Source organism: Ixodes scapularis, unplaced genomic scaffold (assembly GCF_016920785.2).
Source record: "Ixodes scapularis isolate PalLabHiFi unplaced genomic scaffold, ASM1692078v2 PGA_scaffold44__24_contigs__length_19508400, whole genome shotgun sequence".
Lineage (NCBI taxonomy): Eukaryota > Metazoa > Arthropoda > Arachnida > Ixodida > Ixodidae > Ixodes > Ixodes scapularis.
Window position 1 is genome coordinate 12,945,352 of NW_024609873.1, and position 14,196 is coordinate 12,959,547.

The following is a 14,196-nucleotide window of genomic DNA, read 5'->3' on the forward strand; positions in this document are numbered from 1 at the left end:
TGCCAGAGGGAAAAGAGACAAATTCGGGCCTCTTCCCAATGTAAAGAAAAACCACTATGTTCTCTACGTAAAAAATTGGTCTCAGTTCATGCATCTGTTGGCAGGTAGAAAATCTTGCCCTAGTTTATTCACACCGTATGATGAGCGCAACAAACTCACACGAGTCACACGAGATTTACAGGAAAACATCGGTGGTAACTTAAGTTTCCCTGAAATTCTGTATAACCGGTCGTTTGCGGGACCGAATCATCTACTCGAGCGGTGTGCGTCGCTGTGCGAACACGTCGCTGTGCAAATGCAGTCTAACGACACGAAGCATAGAAACGGCAGATTTAGGGAAACTATCCGAAGTCCCTTGTTCAATTAAAACGACGTAATTTTGTTGAAAACGTCCGCAGCATTTTACTCACGGTATGCGTCGGGAATCTTCCACATTTTGAAACGGAACGAAGGAAGATTTACTTTTAAGAACGCTCGCTGCGTCCTCCCCGACCAGCTGGACCGGATCAGCTGACGGCGACGGGGCTAAACCCGTCAAACGCAACCCCACAACAACCAATATGAGCTCCGCGTTAGTGCGGGTTTCTACCTACAAGCACCGCACCACACACCAACACACCACGAACGTTTCGGCCCTTTCTAGCATCGCCGTGTTGCCCCAAACAGAACGAGATCGCCGAAGAACGCAGCGCTGTCGTGAACCTTGGCTTGTGGTTGCGCACTCGTGGACCCGTGACTCCCCTCGCTTTTAAAGCACACACGACGAATGGTACTTTCCGTCTTCCGGGAACATCACAGGGGCACTTTTCCGGTCACGTCTTCACTATGTGCTCGTAAACTGCGAAGCTTCTCGCGTCCCGTCAAACCAAAACAATAGCGGCTGCCAGAAATTTCTCCGGTCAAACAAAAAGAACGAAAGCCAACCGGCTCTTGCTTCCACCGTACATCGACGTTGCGCTTGATATGGCGAGATCGGCCAGATCGCTTGCAGTTGAAGCAGTTGAAGGTTGAAGCAAAAACGAAACCAACTGCAATGTCACGTGTTCACATCGAAGACACGCTTTTTATATCCATTTTAACTGTTTTGAACGAATAATTGGACCCATGACTTTATTTGTGGTGTGTAAGAAACTATTATCAAGAGCCCTAAACTAAATGCAAACATGGGCGACATGAGGGAAGCCGCATTGCCATCGACCAGAAAATGGCGGCGAGCCACGGTAAGCGCGGGTTTCGCCAACGTCCCGCGACATGGCGTAATTGCTTTTGGTGCATATCTGTTTCCGAGACATGTTTCTTTCCGCGGCATTTGTCTCGACGGTCCTTTCTAAGTGTGTCCCCAAGCATTCCGGTGCTTCGATAGCCGGCAATGCCGCGGTCGTCGCCGGAGGCGATGCGTGTTATCGAGGTCGGCTACACGGTTATGCGTGTATGACCGAACCAAAACACGTTTTTTACAACCTCACATGATATCTGAACGTATTATCCGTTACTCATCGTGTAAATTTATGGTAATTTGTGTAAATAGCGTGTTTTTCACCCCAAATATTCACCAAATACACGGCACTTGCTAACAGTGTACCACCTGCCATTGCCACAGAGGTGCGGGACTTGCTTATTTCACCGCCAGAAGAGGATGCCTACAACACCCACAAGGCCCAGCTTATCCGACGGACAAGTGCCTCCGAGCAAAAGCGTCTTCAACAGGTCTTGACAGCCGAAGAACTGGGTGACCGGACCCCCACCCAACTGCTGCGCCGACTGGAGCAGCTCCTCGGAGAAAAGGCGACCATCATTGACCAGTCCCTACTTCGTGAGTTGTTTCTGCAGCGGATGCCTTGCAATGTGAGGATGGTCCTCGCGTCCACAGGAGGGTGATTCCACGTCAATTCATGCATTGATGGTCCGGGTCATAATTTAGATATTTTTGTTAAAAATATATATGAAAGCCATGTTTTTGGGAGGGACATTCAGCTAGATACGAACGCCGTAACAATTTTTTTCGCTGAGATAAAAAATAGAGAAGCTTGAGGCGTGGAAATTGAGAAGATTTCACAACGCTATTTTGCACAGTCGTCATTTCCTTATCGAACCCTTCACGGCACCATAACTTTTTTAATAGGTTTTACAAAGGTTATACAACACATACATAAAAAATAAAAAAATATCAATAAAATATTTCTATGCAAACAAAAATATCAAACATGGCATAAAAACGCGTTTTAGAGACACATTCACAATTTTTTTGCAAATAAACCATCTTTCATAATACTTCACAAAACATATCAAAATATGGGTATTTAAATATTATTACGGATATGTAAAAATGATATGCCCACCATTAATTGTCTTCCTGTCATTAACGCGGAAATGCGGCTGATTTCTCAAAATGTGGCAAGATTGGGCGTCGATATTTAAAAAACTCCATCTTTCATTTTTTTTTTAACTCCCCGTGGCACTTTACAGTGACTTGAACTAACCTGTGATGGCAAAAGATTGAGTAACATATGACCTCCAAACGGGAAAAGCTACGACAAACCTTCACTCGGAGCGAGCCGACGTCTTCGTCAAGGCGGCTTTGCCGCACAGCACCAAACGTTTTGAGCGTTAGTTATGGCATGTATTTTATATTATTAAAATTCTTTTTTTCATAAGGGCTGAGTATTAGTGACGCGAAAATGGACTTTGAGCTGGAATACCATTAATTAGCTTACATTTCACAGGAACAAAATGGCCCCACTGTGCGAATTCGCTAACTATGCATAGATAAGCTTAAAACTCTCAGTTATGCGAGTGGCCATGTATGCATCCGGCCTCTCGGCATATGATGACTTCCACAGATGAGAAGCCTGGATTCCTCTCACAGGTTTTATGGTGGCCCACTCTGCTTGCTTTACCGCACGAAACTCTCGAACCCGTTCCACAGACAGGTGGAACATGCAGACATTTGTTACTTTTTTACGTAGCACTTCCACAAAGTCTTTAGCGGTGGCAATCGTTGAGTTGAGCGAAGATCTCAACTTGGTGAGCGTTGGTTCTTCCACCTACTTCATCACAAGCGCTTTCTCCGTGTCCAGTGGCTGAAAAGATCCATCTTGCCGAAGAGTGCGGTTTCCGAGACAATTCGTGGAATCGGAAGCGATTCTTGAAATGCGCCGCCGCTCCGTCTGATACAAAAATTATTTAAAAAAAAGACTGGGAAATGAACATTAACATACTATTTTATGGCCTATGTGGCTAGAAGAGCGTGAGCTGTGTCATGTGTTGTGTACCATCGGTGACAACGGCAAAGCTTTGCGTGCCTTGCGTGGACGTAACCACACTTGTGGAGAGAGACACTTGAGTTTTTTTTCAATGAAAACTCTGCACTTCGGTTGGAAAGAGTACTGTCAATTTTTCCGCAAAATCGAAGTGGAACATCACTGCTTTGGGTGGTAAGGCGGTTCGTGCGTCATGTATCAGGCTTCGTTCAAGGTCAAGGATGTAAGAATGCCTCATATACTTTTCGCTCTCCTATTGCCGCAGGAAGGCAGAAGTGTCCATAACCTTTTTGACGAGTTCGCCAGCCTCCCATAACGCGAAACAGATCTCTTCGTCTTCGTCGAAATGAAGCGACTGCAGCGAGATGCTCTGCGTTTTTGGGCACTTTTCGCAACGGCGCAGAAAGCAATCGTTCTGTGGAGCGCAGAAGAGGTAGATGCGCTTGAGGTCGTCTTCAGTAAATGTGTTTTTTGGGGCACTTGTTATTGCCGTTAAAATCAACTGAAAATTGACGCAATATATGCATGCGCACACCTCGTGCTCGGGACTTTTTTTTTACCCATTTTGGTCGTAGGGAATAAAATTTGGAGATGCCTAGTTCGGGATGGGGATGGTCCTTCCTAAAGAGCTGGTAAGCTTCCTTAATAGAGCGGGTCATAAACCTTTTTACGACTTTGAACATGTCGTTGATCATGGCTTTGACGACGTCCTTTTTGTTGGGGCTTTGAACAGAGCATGCGAGGTCGTCGCGTGTGTAGTACTCAATTGCAACCCTCACGTCTTCAGAATTCGCCTTTTTCCCCATGTAGGGATCAGGGGTTGCCCAAACACCACCTTTGCGCTTCCGTTTTCATGTTTGATCAATCATGTAGGCAGTCGGTTCCGACACCAGACGCAATATTTTTTCTTCAGGATGATTGGTGGCAGAAGCACGTACAATCGCTTGCGTTTCTGGTGGGAACTGCATGCCTTCAGCACTTCGCAAAACGGGTCAAACCACTCTGCGCAGTGCTCACAACTGTCTTCGAGTTCGAGAGCTTCGTGCGGTGAAGCAAGCAAAGTGGACCACCGTAAAACCTGTCAAAGGAATCCAGGCAACTCATCTGTGAAAGTCATCATATGCCGAGAGGCCAGATGTATACATGGCCATTCGCACAACTGAGAGTTTTAAGCTTATGTATGATGCATAGGTAGCGAATTTGCAGAGTGGGGCCGTTTTATTCCTGTGAATTGTAAGCTAATTAATGGTATTCCAGCTCAAAGTTTCTTTTCACGTCACTAATACTCACCGTTTATAAAAAAAGAACTTTAATGATATAAAATACATGCCATAACTAACGCTCAAAACGTTTGGTGCTGTGCGGCAAAGCCGCTATGACGAAGACGTCGGCTCGCTCCGAGTGAAGGTTTGTCGTAGCTTTTCCCGCTTGGAGGTCATATGTTACTCAATCTTTTGCCATCACAGGTTAGTTCAAGTCACTGCAAAGTGCCAAGGGGAGTTTAAAGAAAATAAAAGATGGAGTTTTTTAAATATCAACGCCCAATCTCGCCACATTCTGAGAAATCAGCCCCATTTCCGCAGTGATAACAAAATATATATTTAACGGTGGCCATATTATCTTTATATATTCGTAAAGAATATTTAAATACGCGCATTTTGATATGTTTTGTGAAGTATTATGAAAGATGGTGTATTTGCAAAAAAATTGTGAATATGTCTCTAAAACGCGTTTTTGTGCCATGTTTGATATTTTTGTTTGCATTGAAATATTTTATGAATATTTTTAATTGTTTGTGTATGTGTTGTATAACTTTTGTAAAACCTATTAAAAAAGTTATGGTGCCGTGAAAGGTTTGATAAGGAAATGACGACTGTGCAAAGTAGCATTGTGAAATCTCAATTTCCACGCCTCAAGCTTCTCTATTTTATATCTCAGCGAAAAAAAATTGTTACGGCGTTCAAATCTAGCGGAATATATATGAAAATATATATGAAAGCCATGTTCTTGGGAGGGACTCCCAAGAACATGGCCTTCATATATATTTTTAACAAAAATATCTAAATTATGACCCGGACCATCATTGCATGAGCTGACGTGGAATCACCCAGGAGACATTGCTCTGGCTAAGATAGCTGAGCTCGCGGATAAAATCATCGAGGTCTCGGGACCGTCAACCAGCATCTCAGCAATCCAAAGTAGAAGCATTCCGGATGAGATGAGCGAGCTGCGAGCAGAGGTCCGCCGTCTCGCCGACATGATGGCGAGGCTGCAAGCTCCACGCGGCCGCAGCACGTCACGCGGACGCCCACGACGCAAGCCTCGTTCATCGTCCCGGACGAACTCAGGTGAATGTTGGTACCACCAGTGGTTCGGGCCTGCTGCTCGCAAGTGTGAGTCACCCGCTCACAAGCGGAAAACGACAAGGCAGAGCATTAACGGTGGCAAGTGCTCCCACCAACGCAGACAGCCGCCGAACTTTGTTCTTCGTGTCGGACTGCAGCACTGGTGTTCGTTTCTTGGTAGACACGGGAGCAGAAGCAGTGTCATTCCAGCAACCGCGGAAGAGCGCCGGCGCTCCAGCACGTCACAGCTCTGCGCCTCCAGCAACACGGCCATTGCAGCATACGGTGAGCGCTCCTTGAAACTTGACTTCGGACTGCGGCGCACCTTTCGTTGGGATTTTTTCTGCGCGGATCTTCCCCACTCCATCATCGGGGCGGACTTTCTGACCCACTTTGGACTGCTTGTGGACGTCAAAGGCTGACGCCTCCGCGACAAAACAACTCGTCTGACGGTAAAAGGAATTGCCTTGTCTCTTGCTTCCATCAGTCTCACGTTCGCAGTTCCAACGGATGAGACACCGTACACCAAGCTACTCGCAGAGTTCCCGGAACTGACGCGTGTTGGGCCCGATGAGCGTCCCATCAAGCACACCGTAACACACCACATCGAGACGGCGGGTGCTCCGGTCCACGCGCGTCCACGCTGACTGCCACCAGACAAGCTACGAATCGCCCGACAAGAGTTTGAGCATATGCTCGAGCTGGGCGTTCTCCGCCAGTCAGAGAGCTCTTGGTCCTCCCCCCTTCACATGATTCCGAAGTCCACACCAGGGGACTGGCGCCCATGTGGAGACTACAGAGCCCTCAACCGGAACACAACCGAAGACCGGTACCCGATACCCCACATCCACGACTTTACAGCATCGCTGGATGGCGCTACTATCTTTTCGAAGGTTGACTTAGTACGCGCCTACCACCAGATTCCCGTTGAGCCCTCGGACATCCCCAAGACAGCAGTTACCACGCCCTTCGGGTTGTTCGAGTTTCTTCGGATGCCCTTTGGGTTGAAGAATGCAGCACAAACGTTCCAACGTTTCATGGACCAGGTGGTGCGTGGGCTGCCGTTTTGCTACGTTTACATCCACGACATACTCGTGGCAAGCACATCTGCCGAGGAACACGTCGCACACCTAAAACTGCTGTTCGCACGCCTCGTCGAGTATGGACTCGTCGTCAATGTGGGCAAGTGTGCTTTAGGGAAGCTGGAGCTAGATTTCTTGGGACATACGATCAACTCTTCGGGAATTCGCCCACTTTCCATGAAGGTGCAGGCCATCAAGGAGTTCCCGAGGCCGTCCAATAAGAAGCAACTCCGGGAGTTTCTGGGGTTGGTAAACGTTTACCGCCGTTTCCTCCCGGGCTGCACCACCAAGCTTGCACCTCTACACAGCATGCTTTCGGGCAAGACCAGCTCAGCAACCGAACTCGCATGGGATGCCTGCACCACATCGGCATTTGATCAAGTCCGACAGCTCCTTGCAACCAACACCATGATCTCTCACCCAAAGGAAGGAGCCCCACTCTCAGTTGTTACCGACGCTTCAGATATCGCTGTTGGTGCGGTGCTTCAGCAGAACGTGAACGGACACTGGCAGCCGCTTTCCTTCTTCTCTCGGAATCTGACACCCACAGAACAGCGGTATAGTACGTTTGGTCGAGAGCTCCATGGGGTATATTTGGCAGTACGGCACTTCCAGCACATGGTGGAAGGTCGGCAATTTTTTATATTGACTGACCACAAGCCTCTCGTCCACGCGTTCCAGTCTTTGAGACCAGACGGAGGAAGTCATTCTCAGAGAGAACTACGACATGTCCAACGTCACTGAGCTCACAAATGACATCGGGCACATCCATGGTGCTCAGAACGTTGTAGCGGACGCCCTTTCACGAACAGGTTCCTGCACGGTTGAACATTCAGCCGCCATCGACTTCGCCAAGCTGACTGCAGCGCAGCGCGAGGACGCAGAACTAAGAGAGCTCCGCACATCTCCAGGCCGGCTTGTGTTCGACGAGATTCCACTCCCCATGTGTCCCACCAACATCATTTGCGATACTTCGACAGGATCGCCGCGCCCGTACGTTCCGGAACAATTTCGTCGGCAGATTTTCGACGCCTTTCATGGGCTATCCCATCCTGGCATAAAAGCCACACAACATCTTATAACATGCCGGTACATCTGGCCCAGCATCAACAAAGACGTGCATCACTGGGCCCGCACCTGCTTACAATGCCAGCGCGCAAAGATCCACCGTCACACGGTAATGCCATTGGGAACCTTCGCCTACCCGGACGCACGGTTCGACAATATCCACCTAGATATTGTCGGACCGCTGCCACCATCACAGGGGAAAGCCTACCTGTTGACGTGCGTCGACCGCTTTACACGCTGGCCTAAAGCGATTCCGCTGCCCGACATCACCGCGGAGACCGTGGCGCGTGCAATCGTGGCGCAATGGATTTCAAGGTTTGGCTCGCCGTCCACGATCACCACGGACCCAGGCCGGCAGTTTGAATCCAGCCTTTTTTCCAGCCTCGTGGAGCTGCTTGGGTCAAGAAGGACTCGAACCGCAGCATACCACCCCGCGAGCAACGGTGTGGTGGTGCTTTTTCACCGTCAGTTGAAGGCTGCTCTCAAGGCTCATCAACGACATGACTGGGTGGAAGTGCTGCCTCTCGTGCTCCTCGGCATCCACACGTCAATCAAGAGTGACATCGGCTGCAGCGTGGCTGAGTTGGTATACGGGACCATCCTTCGGCTCTCAGGTGAATTCTTCGCGTCAACTCCATCCGACACCTGTCAGGATCCCGCAAGCTTCGCCACCAAACTCCGAGAGGCCATAAAGCAGCTTCGCGTCACAGCTCCTCGCTTAAGCCGTGGCCAGTCCACTTTCATCAGCGACGAACTGGAAACTGGAACCCATGTTTTCTTGCGGCATGACGCCGTACGAAAATCTCTCCAACCACGCTACGACGGCCCGTACAGGGTAGTGCGGCGAGGGTCAAAAACAATGACATTGGACATCCGAGAACGGCAGGAGGTTGTTAGTTTGGATCGTGTGAAACCAGCTCATATGGACTGTGATTCACCAACTACACTTTCAAAGGTCACACCCCAACCAGAAACACCGTCTGCAACTATGCCGATCCCACCAGACCAACTACACCTTCCATCTCCTCCCGACCGATTGCACCACGACTCATCGAATGCAAAACAATCGCACACACGAACACGTTCTGGACGACATGTGTATTTCCCAGCGCGTCTAGGCATCGCGCATGTTAAAACACAGGCGGCTAACCGTCGCTGTTTATCTCCCACAAGATTCCATCAGCAAATCGCGTAATGGTCAAACGTTCGCCTCCTGACTGGAGGTGGAGTCTATGGCGGCACGTGCCCTTTGCCAAAACGAATTCGCCGAAGCTCCTGCAGGCCTCGGGGATCGACAAGTTGAAGACGAGAAAAAGGAGGGACCCGAGCTTGGTGGATGCGCGAGGATCGAAGGAACAGGCAGAAGGCGCGAGACATCACCTTCAATTCCTGCTGACCGACGGACGTCCACGTTCTTTGTCTAGTTAGATTGGGTTGGTTTTAAGTAAATGTTTCAGTAACGTTCCTGCTTGTCTTGGTTATGACCCGTCGCGCACGCGAGCCCAATAGGAACGAACACTATCAATGTGCGGAAAGAGTGAGTCGATTTCAAATAGCCAAGTTCTTGGTTTCACTACCATTTTGCGTGCTTCTGTGGGTTAGCGACCTGGGCATATATTTTGATGGTCATCGTTCTTTTTCCTACCATGTCTCCCAAAAGGTCGCATCGGCTGTAAGATTGCTGGGCTTTAATTTTTCTTTCACCAATTTTTCTTTAATTCATTGTATAATATTCGCTTATTTTGCAGTCTAATTCGTTCTCGGCATGAGTTCGCAAGTGTTGCGTGGCATTTTCTCACAGCAACTGATGCATTGCAATTTGAAAAAAGTGCAGAAGAGGTTTATTTGAATCGTTTATGATAGTTTTTATGACTACGCGTACATAGGAGTTCTTATGACTCCAGGTACACGGTTGAGACCCAAATGCTTATAACAGTTGCGCCATAAAAATTCAGGTTCAGATAGACAACAGCTTGCTGTGTTGTCTTAACTCTTACGTCCCTCTACGTTGCAGTAGACACGGCAGTTTGTTTCATCCTGGCTTTCAAAAGAAACTTTGTCCGATCTTACGTATTCAACTGTTTTCTAGTGCCAAATCATCAAATACTTCTTTGGATGCTTTTACAGACTATGTATCTTTTTAACGTGATTTAGAAACTTTGCTTTTAACCTCATAATCATATTGTTTTCCTATATATGTGTTGTTTATATTGTAGGGACGTATGTGGCCCAGATCAAGACTTTGGTCGTTGTGGGGCACAGAATAATAAAGAGTGCATGATGTATGTATTCAAAGTTTAGTGTTTTTAGTCTCTAGAAATGTTTTTTATTCAGTAGTTTTTATAAAGCAAGAAATTATTGATTACGTGAATAAGCGGGAGCATACATCTTAAAACTGCCCTAAACGCCCTTTCGCCGGCGGTATAGTTGCAGTCTAGAAAAGGAAGAGGAAATAAAAGAAAGAACTAATTGAGGCTGTTAAAGTTTTGATAAAGGACGAGGCATTATGCGAGAAAACACTTCCGCAGTTTTTCTGAGTATCCGGAATTTTAGAATTATGTTAATATCAAAAACAAAATCATTTTTTTTAATTTTTTTATAAGAAGAGCAATAAGTCAAGAAGTCTGCAGTAAACTGTTTTAGTGGCGTAAGGAAAAAAATGAAGAACCTTCGATTTTGAATATGCATTGCGTCTACCAGATGCATTGAAAATGTATCATTCAGTTGTGTCACAGCATTTGGAAACGCTATTTTTCGCGCTTCCATAAACCACTAAAAAACTTAGTTTTGCCTACTCAATCAATCAATCAATCAATCAATCAATCAATGTTCATTTTTTTTGTTCTAACCAAGAGCTCTAAAGCCAATTGGGTTAAGCACACACACTTGAAATACGCACAAAATACAGAGTCGACAAAATAAAGAGTTAAAAAAAAAAACATGCAAGCACACAAACGTGTATATATGCCAATTAAAAACACATGCATCAAAATGATCGTTCTCCAAAGGACAGGTTTGTACTAAAAATATCGACGTCAGTAAATTGCATGTTTAAAACATGTTGGATACGCGGAACCGGTGATGCGTTTCGAATGAGGTCTGGGTAAAGTACTCTCGGATTTCTAGAGTTCGCTCTAAGTTTAATGCGAAAGTGAACACAGGTGAGGAGAGTAAGGCTGTCTATTGCATTATGAATTAGCCTATATAAAAACTGAACATCCCGAATAGACCTTCTTTTACATAATGTTAATTTCGCTGAAATCGATTTATATTCATAAAAACGCTTTCTTTCAAAATATCGGTCGTAAATGACGCGCACAAATCGCTTTTGTACATGTTCTATACTTTCACTTGCTCTTATAGATATGCAGTTCCACACTACAGATGCAAATTCTAGTTTCGAACGCACATGGGTACTATATAATCTCTAAAGACAGTGATGCGTGATAAATGATCTTGTTAAGCGAGACATTATTCCTAGCGTGCGTAATGACTGGCTAATAATGGAGTTTACATGAGAAAGGAAAAAAAGGTGGTCGTCCACAAGAACACCTAGGTTTCGCATCTGCGTGGTCCGACAGATCGTTTCATTTTCCAGAACATATAGATAGAATAAATTGTGGCGATTTCTCGACAGCGACATGACTTTTGTTTTGCGCGGATTTAAGAAAAGATTGTTAGAACCGCACCATTCTACCACTGAACGAAAATCGTCCTGCAACCAAGTACAGTAAGTGACTGAGGTGACCTCCCGAAACAACTTCACGTCATCTGCGAACATAAGTAAATGAGACTGTTTTACGGACGACGCAAAATCATTTATAAAAATAAGAAACAACCAAGGCCCAAGGTCTGAGCCTGAGACACTCCTGACATAGAAATGAATGGACGAGACAAGAACCCAGATACCCTTACACAGTTCTGCGTTTTATGAAGATAACTCCTAAACCAGGTATTGTACTCAGGACTGAGGCCATAGTCCCTGAGTTTCAACAATAGCAACTCATGATTGACCTTGTCAAAGGCTTTGGACATATCCAGATATACTGTGCCTACTTGGCTCCGACACTGAATAATTGGAAAAGCAAAATTTTAAAAATATGCACAGATTTGTCTCGACGGATCTGCCTTTGACGAATCCCTGCTGTACAAGAACAAACATTCTTTTAAAATAATTATACAAACGATTATACACCAGCTTCTCAAAAGCCTTTGAAAATGCATTGAGAAGGGAAACAGGACGCTAATTTCTAACATCACAAGAGTTACCTGACTTGAAAATCGGGACGACTATCGAATATTTCCATTTTTCTGGAAAGACACCACTCTGTATAGACAAGTCGAAGACTTTTTCGAAAACAGGAGCAAAACCTTCGGCACATCCTTTTACAACAAAGTTGAAAATACTATCTGAACCTGTCGACAATTTAGAATTCAGCTTTCCAATAGCTAAAAACACTTCGTGAACTGTAAACCTAGTAAAGGGTAAATAGTCATCAAAAGTAGTATTACATGTCACGGGTAAAAGGGTGGTGACATTAGAAAAGCATGAGCTGAAGTGATACGAAAACAACTCACAAACATATTTTGGGGACGTTTCAATAACTGACCCGTTGCTCAGCGTTATATTGTTAGAGTCCTTCGTGGTGTGCTTTTTCACATAGCGTCAGAACTCTTCTGGTCGATTGTTCAGGTTACGCTCCATCTGCCTGCGATAGTGATATTTATTGGTCGCTAGCAAGAAGCTTTTTTTTCATACCATAAGCCGAGCCTCTTTTTTTTATATATTATGTGGTAATGTAATTTTAATCTCAAGTAATATTGTAAATCTTTGGAAAACCACTTAGGGTACTTCTCTGGACGGTTGGTGCACTGGGGAAGAAACAAGCTCATGGCATCATTTACTACCGCTGTGAAACGATTCACCATGGAATCTACTTCAGAGTGTTGCAAGACGTCAGTCCAATCATATTGTTCGAAATATTTGTATAAACTAAAGTAATCACCAGCGCCGTACGCGTACCATAATGCACCTGACGAAGCTCTTGACCTTAGAAACATAGAAAACGAAACCGTAAGGGGAGGATGATAAGCATCAGGGGGACCAGCGGATCGTCTACACGAGCCACTTTCGAAGTAGGAATGTTAGACAAAACCAGAGCAAGAATGTTACCGGAACAGTTAGCGAACATGTGTTGTGGCGTAAAATCGTTAAAATTTATGAAGTTAAACAAACAAGACCAGCGGCGTAGAGTTTCCATTTTCCCGGGGGGGGCAGACCCGGAATGTGGCTCAAAAAAAAAAGGGGGGGGGGGAGAGGAGAAGGTTCTTGTTTTATTTGTTCCGTGGGTTCTCCCCATAAGGGTCACCTGCAGCAGTCGGAGCCTTTACCGAGCATATTGTTAAACCCGAGACTGGCGAAAAAGGGACAAGGACATAAACAAACGGACACGGACATTGTGACAGCTAACTACCTGGTGTCCCCAAATAAGACGCTCCGCAAAAGAATCGCTCTCTTCCCCACAGGCTTTTGTTTCAAAGCAGTGTCCCTTTGTTTTTGTTGTGTTTTGCGATGCTGTTATTTGGCTTCTGGTGTGTATTTTATTGTCATGTTTTGTTTATTTTGTTAACACATGCAGCAGGGGAGAGTGGGGTAATGGTGGCACAAGAAGCTTTAATTATACGACTGACTTCAATTTTAAGAGGGCCAAAAATAATTCTCAGACGGTAGCAAAGACCATTTGATACCACTATACCTTGTGCGAAGCTGGGGTTACAAATTTTTCCGCCAAAAGTTGTTTTCTGGACGAGTATTCGAGTCGCTGTTCGGTGACAAGACTGGTAGTAAAGCCCTTCACTGACCAATCAAAAATGTGTACAATATTTTCTTGGCCGAAAGGGCATTCATTTGTAGACGCGCAAGAAATTAAAATTTTTTTCTTGGCGAGCAGGTTTTCAGAATCAGTCACTGACTCACTGTGTCGGGGATGCTTCCTATTCTCAGAAGCATTTTTGTTGTCTAAAAACCAACAGAGATGTCGCGACGCTTTCAAGACTTTTTTTAGCCTGTCATAGCTGAAGCGGGCACTTCAGCTGTTCATTCAGACAACATATTCCGCGCATCTAACTTTGTCTGAGGGGAATTTTCCACTGAATGTCTGACCTGTCACTGTCCCGAGATGCACCATTTAAAAGCCTGAAAGGAAATAAGAAGCGGGAATAAACAGGCCCCTGTGAAATAGCTGCCAGTCAGGACGGCCAACAGTCCACTGTCGATGGGCGCAGACCCAAGCCAAGCTCTTTAAAAAAAATCCCGGGCCGGGGCCGGGGGGGGCTCTGCCCCCCCGTGAAGCCGTCCGGGGGGGGCACGAGCCCCACTGCCCCCCCGTAGTTGGCGCTTATGAACAAGACGCTTTTTGTCGTGTGCATGAGCTTTCACTG